The following is a 7850-nucleotide window of genomic DNA, read 5'->3' as shown; positions in this document are numbered from 1 at the left end:
TTCTTTATATTTTTTCCTATTTATTAGGGTTTAAAAAGTAATAACAATATTTAAAAAGAAAAGGAAAGAAAAGGAAAGAAAAGAAAAGAAAAGAAAAGGATAAAGATAAAATAAGATAAAAACGTGGGAGAGTTAGAGGGGTTTGGCTACAACCGAACCTTCCCTCTTTGTTAGTATTTTTTCTAGTTTTTGAAATACAAGAAAAAAACAAAAAGAGACGTAAAAAGTGAAATGATGGAGATAGAGTGCTACTGCCTTGAGAGCGGTAAAGAGAAGATTTCGAAAGAGAAAGACTATCTTAACGCCAGTTTTTGAGTTCGCCTGATTTTGAGTTTGTTACGTAAACAAACGTTTTCGCTTTTCTATTAATTTTGGTGAGTAGTCTAAACCTTTTCTTTAAAAATGTATTTGATTGATAATCATATGAATTTATTAATTATTTACTTATTTTATTTATTGGAACCTTGTGATGAAAATATTTATTTAATCAAAAAGATTGAAATGGCATTCTGAGTTGCGAACTCAAGTTTCACTTTGGTTAGGCATAACTATTCGTGGGTATGGTTTATGTGGTCAAGGATGGCTGATATAATATATATCTTGGAAGAACTTCATGTTTATAACCGGTATTTGATTTTCTAGACCAAACTATTGTTATAGAAACTGGCGCAAGTTACTTTTTTGATATATGTATGTGGATGGGTCGATCTAGATGGTATAGTCGGTATTAAGCCCCTCTACCAATTGACTTGCAGTACTTTAGATATTCTCTTTTAGATGTCAGAAAGTATAAGCTTAGCGCTGGTCTGATTTTGAGCTCAATTTTGATTTAGTTAGAGTTTGAACTAGATTTTTATGAAAACACAAAAAAGTAAGGTTTGGAAGTCTGCTTTCCAACCCAATTGACCTCGTTGCATTCTGAGGTTTGTGGATATGGTTATGGTGTTCGGAAGTTAGAACGTCAGAATTTTCTGACAGCAGAAATCAGCATCTGTGCCTGTTTTCGAACCACGTTTTCACATAGTTAGGGTCAGATTCAAACTCTCGCCAAAACACGAAAGAGTGAGATTTTTTAGTGTTCTTTCCAACCCAATTGGCCTCATCGCATTACAAGGTCTGTAGAGGTAGATATAATGTCTAGAAATTTGGTTGACAGAAACTAGTGCGTCAGAAATCAGTTTCTGTGCGCTGTGTTTGAGTCCAGTTTTCATATGCTTACAGTTAGAGTTAGTATTTTTATAAAACATAAAAGAGTAAGTTCTGAGAGTTTTCTTTTCAACGCAAAAAGCCTTATAGCGTTTGGATACCTGTGGAAAGAGTTATGGTCTTCGGAAGATAGCGCGTCAAAAATCTAGTTGCTGAAAATTAGAATTTTTACCGTTTTCGACCTAAATTTTTTTCTAGATGGGTTGAGGTTGGGACTTTGAGTTCTACATGAAAAAATAATTTTACATACCCTAGTTTCTAAATAATTAAGTTACATGTCATTTGGATGAATACAGGAAGAACTATTGCATTAACAAGTTGGCTAGAAAACCTACCATGTTATCCTTTATGTGCATGAACCTATTTTGGGAAATATGTCTAGTAATGAACTAAGAGTCGCTTAAACTCTTCTTAGGTGTTTTATATAGTGTTTGTAGCCTACTTTTAGACTGTGGTTTTATTTGGAACTGACATGGTTCATAATATCATTTTTTTAGAATCAAAAGTAGAGAAATATCTATTTGTGAGTTTTTGGGTTTAATGGTTCATAGTGTATCTCTGGATATGAAACTTTACGTATATGATTATGGGAGTATTTGAAACTTATTGTATGTGATTCTATATAGTATAAATTGTTGTTTTCCTTAAAGGTACATACAAGGATGTTGCTATTTATTGGTTAAGAGCTACGTAAGGTTTGATTCTAATCTTGAAAGATTGCAGATACGTAGACAACTTTATGTAAAGGTGCAACTATTATATTATATATATTAGTTATTAGTTATTAGTTATTATGATAACTATATGTGTACATTGTTAGTACTTAATTGTGTACGTGATTGTGGTTGTTTAAAATGTATTCACAAGACATTTAACTAATGCGTTATTCCTGATTGAACCCTTTTGATATCTATTATTTATATAATTGATAATGAGGTGAGTTGATTAGTTATTATGTTTGGAATATTTAGTAATGATTATATTGTTTGAGACGATGTTTGTTTTGTAATGAATTAATATTATAATAAATGAGAACTCTTGAGTGTTAAAATCTGATGTAAAAGTGTCCGGTGAAAATTTAATGTGTCACCCACCCACATCTTTAGATCTCTCCACGCCTCTTTGATGAAAATAAATGAAAGGAAATATTTATGACTAATGATGTCATGTGAAAAACCGCCTTAAAGAGGAACTAAGACATTCGCTTTGCGGTTGGGCTGTATTCCTTGAGTGTATGAGAATGGAGGTCTGAATTCCTTGAATGTGGCGGGAATGACCTAAGGTATTCATTGAATGTGTCATGAATGACCGGTTAGTGTTATGATGGGTATTCTTTGAATGTGGCGGGAATGACCCAAGGTATTCATTGAATGTGCCATGAATAACCTAATATTTTGTTATGCTTAAAAGAGGCTTTGTATATGTGTATGGAAAGCCCAGAGATGGCTGTGACTCATAAGTTATGAGTTTACAAGATGAAAATATGTTTCTTGAAGGCAATATCCCCGTTTGGGACATATGTCTTGTAGTGGTACTCAGTGTGAGTGAAGCACACGAATATGTGTGATTTTGCAAATGTGTGAAGTGCAAATCGTGAAAGGTTGGGCTGTGTCTTTTAATAAATGAGTTAACGAGATAATTAATAAGCAAAGTAAAATATTGATTTTACGTGTGATGGAGTTGATGTATATGATTTCTTATGAGAAATGTTTATGTGGTTTGTGTGAGTTGATACTCTCGAGGGAAGAATGTACTCCCTGGTTGTGACCTTTTCCTCGTTCTCATAAGTAGACGAGTGATATTAAAGTAAAATATTGATTTTACGTGTGACTGAGTTATTGCATATGAAAATTTATGTATTATGATGTACATGATTTCTTACAAAGAAATGTATACGTGGGTTGTGTGAGTTGATACTCACGAGAGATGAATATACTATCTAGTTGTGATATTTTTCCTCGTTCTCATAAGTAGACGAGTGATTTTTAAGAAAAATATTGGCTTTAAGAATGAGCGAGTTGTTGGATATGATTGGTGATATATTGTGATATGATGAATATAATTTCTTACGAAGGAATGTGAATATGGTTGTTAGCATGATATGATAGATATGGTGGTGTGATATGAATGTTAGTTAATATTGGTGATATATTATGATATAATAGATATGGTGGTGTGACATAAATGTTAATATTGGCGATATATTATGCCATTATATATATATATATATATATATATATATATATATATGATGGTTGCAGTGAGAGTGAAATAGATGTATACTAGAAAATGATTATATATGTTTGGGAAATCTAACTTTGTTTTGCAGGAGGGTAGGACTTATTAACTTTTTATGTAGAGATGTTGTCATACCCTAAGGCGACGTGCTGGCTTAAAGGTAAAGTGTATCAAACTCATATTTAAATAAGTTATCATATGTGTATGTAATAAGTGGAAATTATATTGTGAGTTATTTTGGAAAGTGAGAATGATGAATACTGTTATATGAGATTTTCTAGAAATTTGGAGTGTGACAAACTTCATGACTTTCCTTTAATAATAATTTGATTCATGATTCATGCCATTCCTAATTGGGCGTGACTACACCATATGGCCCAACACAAAAAAACCATCTGAAGTCGGCTATGATTGGCTGGTGGAGAGAGAGAAAAGATGAGAGAGGAGATAGAGTGAGAGTTTGACTTGTTATTTTATTTCCACCAACCAATCACAGTCGACTTCGGATGTTTTTTTTGTATTGGGCCATGTGCTTTAGTTCCCTAATTCCAAAGATATCATGCACGCTTTTTTCCCCATCGTCAAATCAGTTCCTCGAGCCAATAAATTCACCCTCCCCCCAGCTCTTTGATCCCGACCATCACAGATCACGAACCTGTCCCACTGGAGTTATCATAAATGGCTAGTCCCTTATTTGACCAAAATTACACAACAAGCCACTTCATGCAAAACTAGGATCGGAGTCTATTATTTTAGAGATTATAATTGCTCACTAGGATTTAATTTCACGTACGCCCGTTGGTTTATATATATATATATATATATATACACACACAGCTTGGTTCTTAAGCGGACTGATAAATACGGATTTCGAACAGACTTAAGAATCTCACGCGTCTCCTTCGGTGTTTAAGTTTGGTTCACCAAATATAACTAAAAGTTGGGTCCCACAAGTCCCACGGACAAGCAAAAACTACTTCATCCTCATACTTTCTCTCTCCGCCATTCCAGTTCTCTTTCACTCCAGTTTCTGTTTTTTAATCTGCTAATACCTTACTGCAAAAATTAAAGTCGTTTTCTTTCTTCTTAACAACAATGTCCACTACAAAAATATTCATTGAAGCTTGAAAAAATTATGAAAGACTCACTTCCACTCTGGTTCGACTTAATAACAGCCACTATACAATCAATCCAAGCACATCAGTCCATCCATGATACAATTCTCCATTCTAGAAGCGAGGAAGCACCAGTCGCAGGTCCAAATGCATAGTCATTTCTAGAGCTATCAGTAACCGGGGTCTTTCTTTGCCTGCCTTCTCTTTGACATGGAAAGCAAGAGCCTGTGGAAACCCATGCAAACCCCAAAGCATTGATGGTCAACTTTTCTGACCTCATTGACCCTTGATGACGACACCTGGTGTAGTAGGCCTCCTTGCAAGACAACTCCCTCCATGCTATCCCCCCGTCACGTACGGATAATTGCTCAATGGCTTTTTCTTTTTCTGCAGAAAAGGTTATGAGTGAGTGATGCGCTTCATTTTCAGAAAGCCTTAAGGAGGGAAAATGTGATTGCTTAGGCGGACAGAGAGATCACTTCCCTCATCAAGACGATGGATCCGCCTTTCTCCTCTGATATCGGTAGTATTTATTATAAATAATGCTTTGAGCTGTGGATCGCCTGGATTCTCTTGCCCAGACAAAACGTGAGCAAAAGAAGGGGGAGTCGACCAAATCGAGAAGTGCTCGCTTAGAGCAACATTCATCATCAAGATTTTGTAGTGGAACAAAATCACAAAGGGAAAGACTGATCGATTTACACACTAGTATAGATAGATTTGTTTAAAATGATAGATTTAAACCATGTAATTAATACGATACTCATACACTAACAGAGACCAAGTTTTACAGTTTTGGTTTTAATGTAAAAGCGGGTTGATGCTGCAGCTCATACAGAAATCTTTAAGGATGGCGATGCAATAGCTTTCTTAATCAAAAACCGACAAATTACTATTGCTTCCTCATTTATTAGCTTATGTCGATCATTGATATTCACATTCATTAATTAACTTTACAATCTTGGACTAAATTGAAAAACCAGAAATTTATTGCTCAAAATATAACACTCGAAAAAATGTTTAAATTTCAGACTTTTATTCTTCAACGTCACCTAATTCAAACCAATAGAAAGTTACTGATTCTTAAACCAATTGAAAGTCATAAATCAACCCATCCGAATATGAGAAGTTACTAAACAATCAATAATCTTCTCCAATCAACAACAGGGAAAATCTATAATAAAGGAGATGGAAAAGAAACACAAGAGAAAAATAGATGAATGAGAAGTAGGATAGTGAAAGAAGAGATGAAAACAAAAAAGTAGAGTGAAAGACGAAAGTCCAGGAGAGAGATGTAAGAGAGAGAGAAAGAACATTAGAGTCTCACGAAAAAGGGAGCAAATATAGGAGAGGTGTTTTATATTTGGTAGGTGGGTTGTTTTTTTGGGTTAAGACTCACGTGAGATTCCTTTTTAAGTTTGAGTCCGTTCTAAATCCGTATTTATCAGTCCGCTTAAGAGCTAATATATATATATATATATATATATATATATATATATATATATATATATATATATATATATATATATATATATATATATATATATATATATATATATATAGTTGTTCTTACTTTGGTAAGCATAATTGTAACGGTGCCATAGAATTAGAATACCACTGTGCATTATTACCAAAAAGAAAAGAAGATCATTTCCTCTTAGACAAAGTTGGAAGCAATAATAATATAATTTTAAAGAATGGAATTCTTAAAAGTAAATATAAGAGTATTTTGGAATTTAGAAAAGTTCATAACAAACTTTCATATATTCCCGCTTTTCTCTCGTATATACGTTGAGGTCGTGAAAATGAGGCTTTCTGTGTTCGAGTCCCATGGTCACACTTCTCCATATTGTTTATAGCAAACAAAAAAAAAAGAATGTAAATGATCGAGGCCGTGGAAATTGGTTTGGTACTTGATCGAAGAGTTGAACACCATAAATTTATTAATTTGTTTGGAGTGTGAGTGGTATGTAGTATGTACAACACCAAGACAAAATTGTATTTGATCAACTAAATAAAGCATGTTAGATTGTTCGCTGCAACCCTAAGCACCACAGCCACATCAAAATAGGGCCATATATGTACGTGTGAGTGGTACCACTTGTAATCGTGCAATCAAATAACGTAGACAAGGTATCACTGTATCATACAAATTAAAACAATCCAGTTGAAGACACACAAGGAACGTTGAGGCGTATTTTCTTATCTCCTATACCAAATGATGCTTCTTTTTACAGGGAAACTGGCTGTGCTGGAGCAGGATGTTTGGCAGTAAATGATGAAGAGAAGGTGGTAGGAGCAGCAGTTAGGAGCTTCAAAGCAAAGGACACGATGGAGGCAGAGATGGTTGCAGCAGAAGTGGCGGCCATACTGGCTTGTGCCTTGCCAGAGCAGAGTTTTGTCTTTGAAGGAGATAATGTAGAGGTTGTTAAGGCTCTGAATGGTTCAGAATGTCCTTGGCCATTGTTAGCTTTACAAAAGTCTGTAAAACAACTCCTTAACTCTTTACAATATTCTACGGTTAGGTGGATTAGTAGAGATTCAAATGGGGATGCGCATCAATTGGCTGCATGGGTAAACCAGCAGAACAATATGCTAACTCTTCTGACTTGTATGTTAGATGCTGAACTCAGTCCTAATGGTTCTATGATTAATATATAAATATGTGTCTGTTTCATCGAAAAAAAAGGAACGTTGAGGACTTGAGACGAATATGATAATGGCCTTGGGCCTTGGCCACCCTAGAAATAAAGGTTGTTTCCAACTTGCATTGTATGGACGAAAAAATAGAGTGTTTTGTACTTTGGTGGGTGGTATTCGTTTGGTTAGAGTAAGACTTGAAAGACAAAACTTACTTTGGTGTTTGGTGGTTCGTTTCGTTACAATAAGACTCCAAATTACAAACTTCTGATCCTTCTAACTGAATCATGTAAAGTACGTGCACCTGAACGCAAGACAGCGACATGAAAGAGGGACCATGTCCGTTTCAGTGAGACAGTGACCCTACCGTAACAAAAATGAAGAAGCATCTTCACTAACATAAACAGCCCTGGGGAAGACAGGTGGACATTGAACGGCAATTGATACTGGCCAGTGGCCACCCCTGTTTGGCAACACTCCAACCTTTTTTTTTGCGCTTGTTTTTCACGGTTAATAACTAAATTGCTGTGGCCTGTCCGCCTGTGGCTGGTTCTTGACTTCTTGATGATTTGATTTACCAGTTGTACGTTCTTTGATTTTATATTTTTTTTTGATATAATTGTTGTACACTTGTACGTTGTTTGCAGGCTG

This window comes from Coptis chinensis, chromosome 3, assembly GCF_015680905.1.
Source record: "Coptis chinensis isolate HL-2020 chromosome 3, ASM1568090v1, whole genome shotgun sequence".
NCBI classification, from domain to species: domain Eukaryota; kingdom Viridiplantae; phylum Streptophyta; class Magnoliopsida; order Ranunculales; family Ranunculaceae; genus Coptis; species Coptis chinensis.
Note: the sequence above shows the minus strand (reverse complement) of the source record.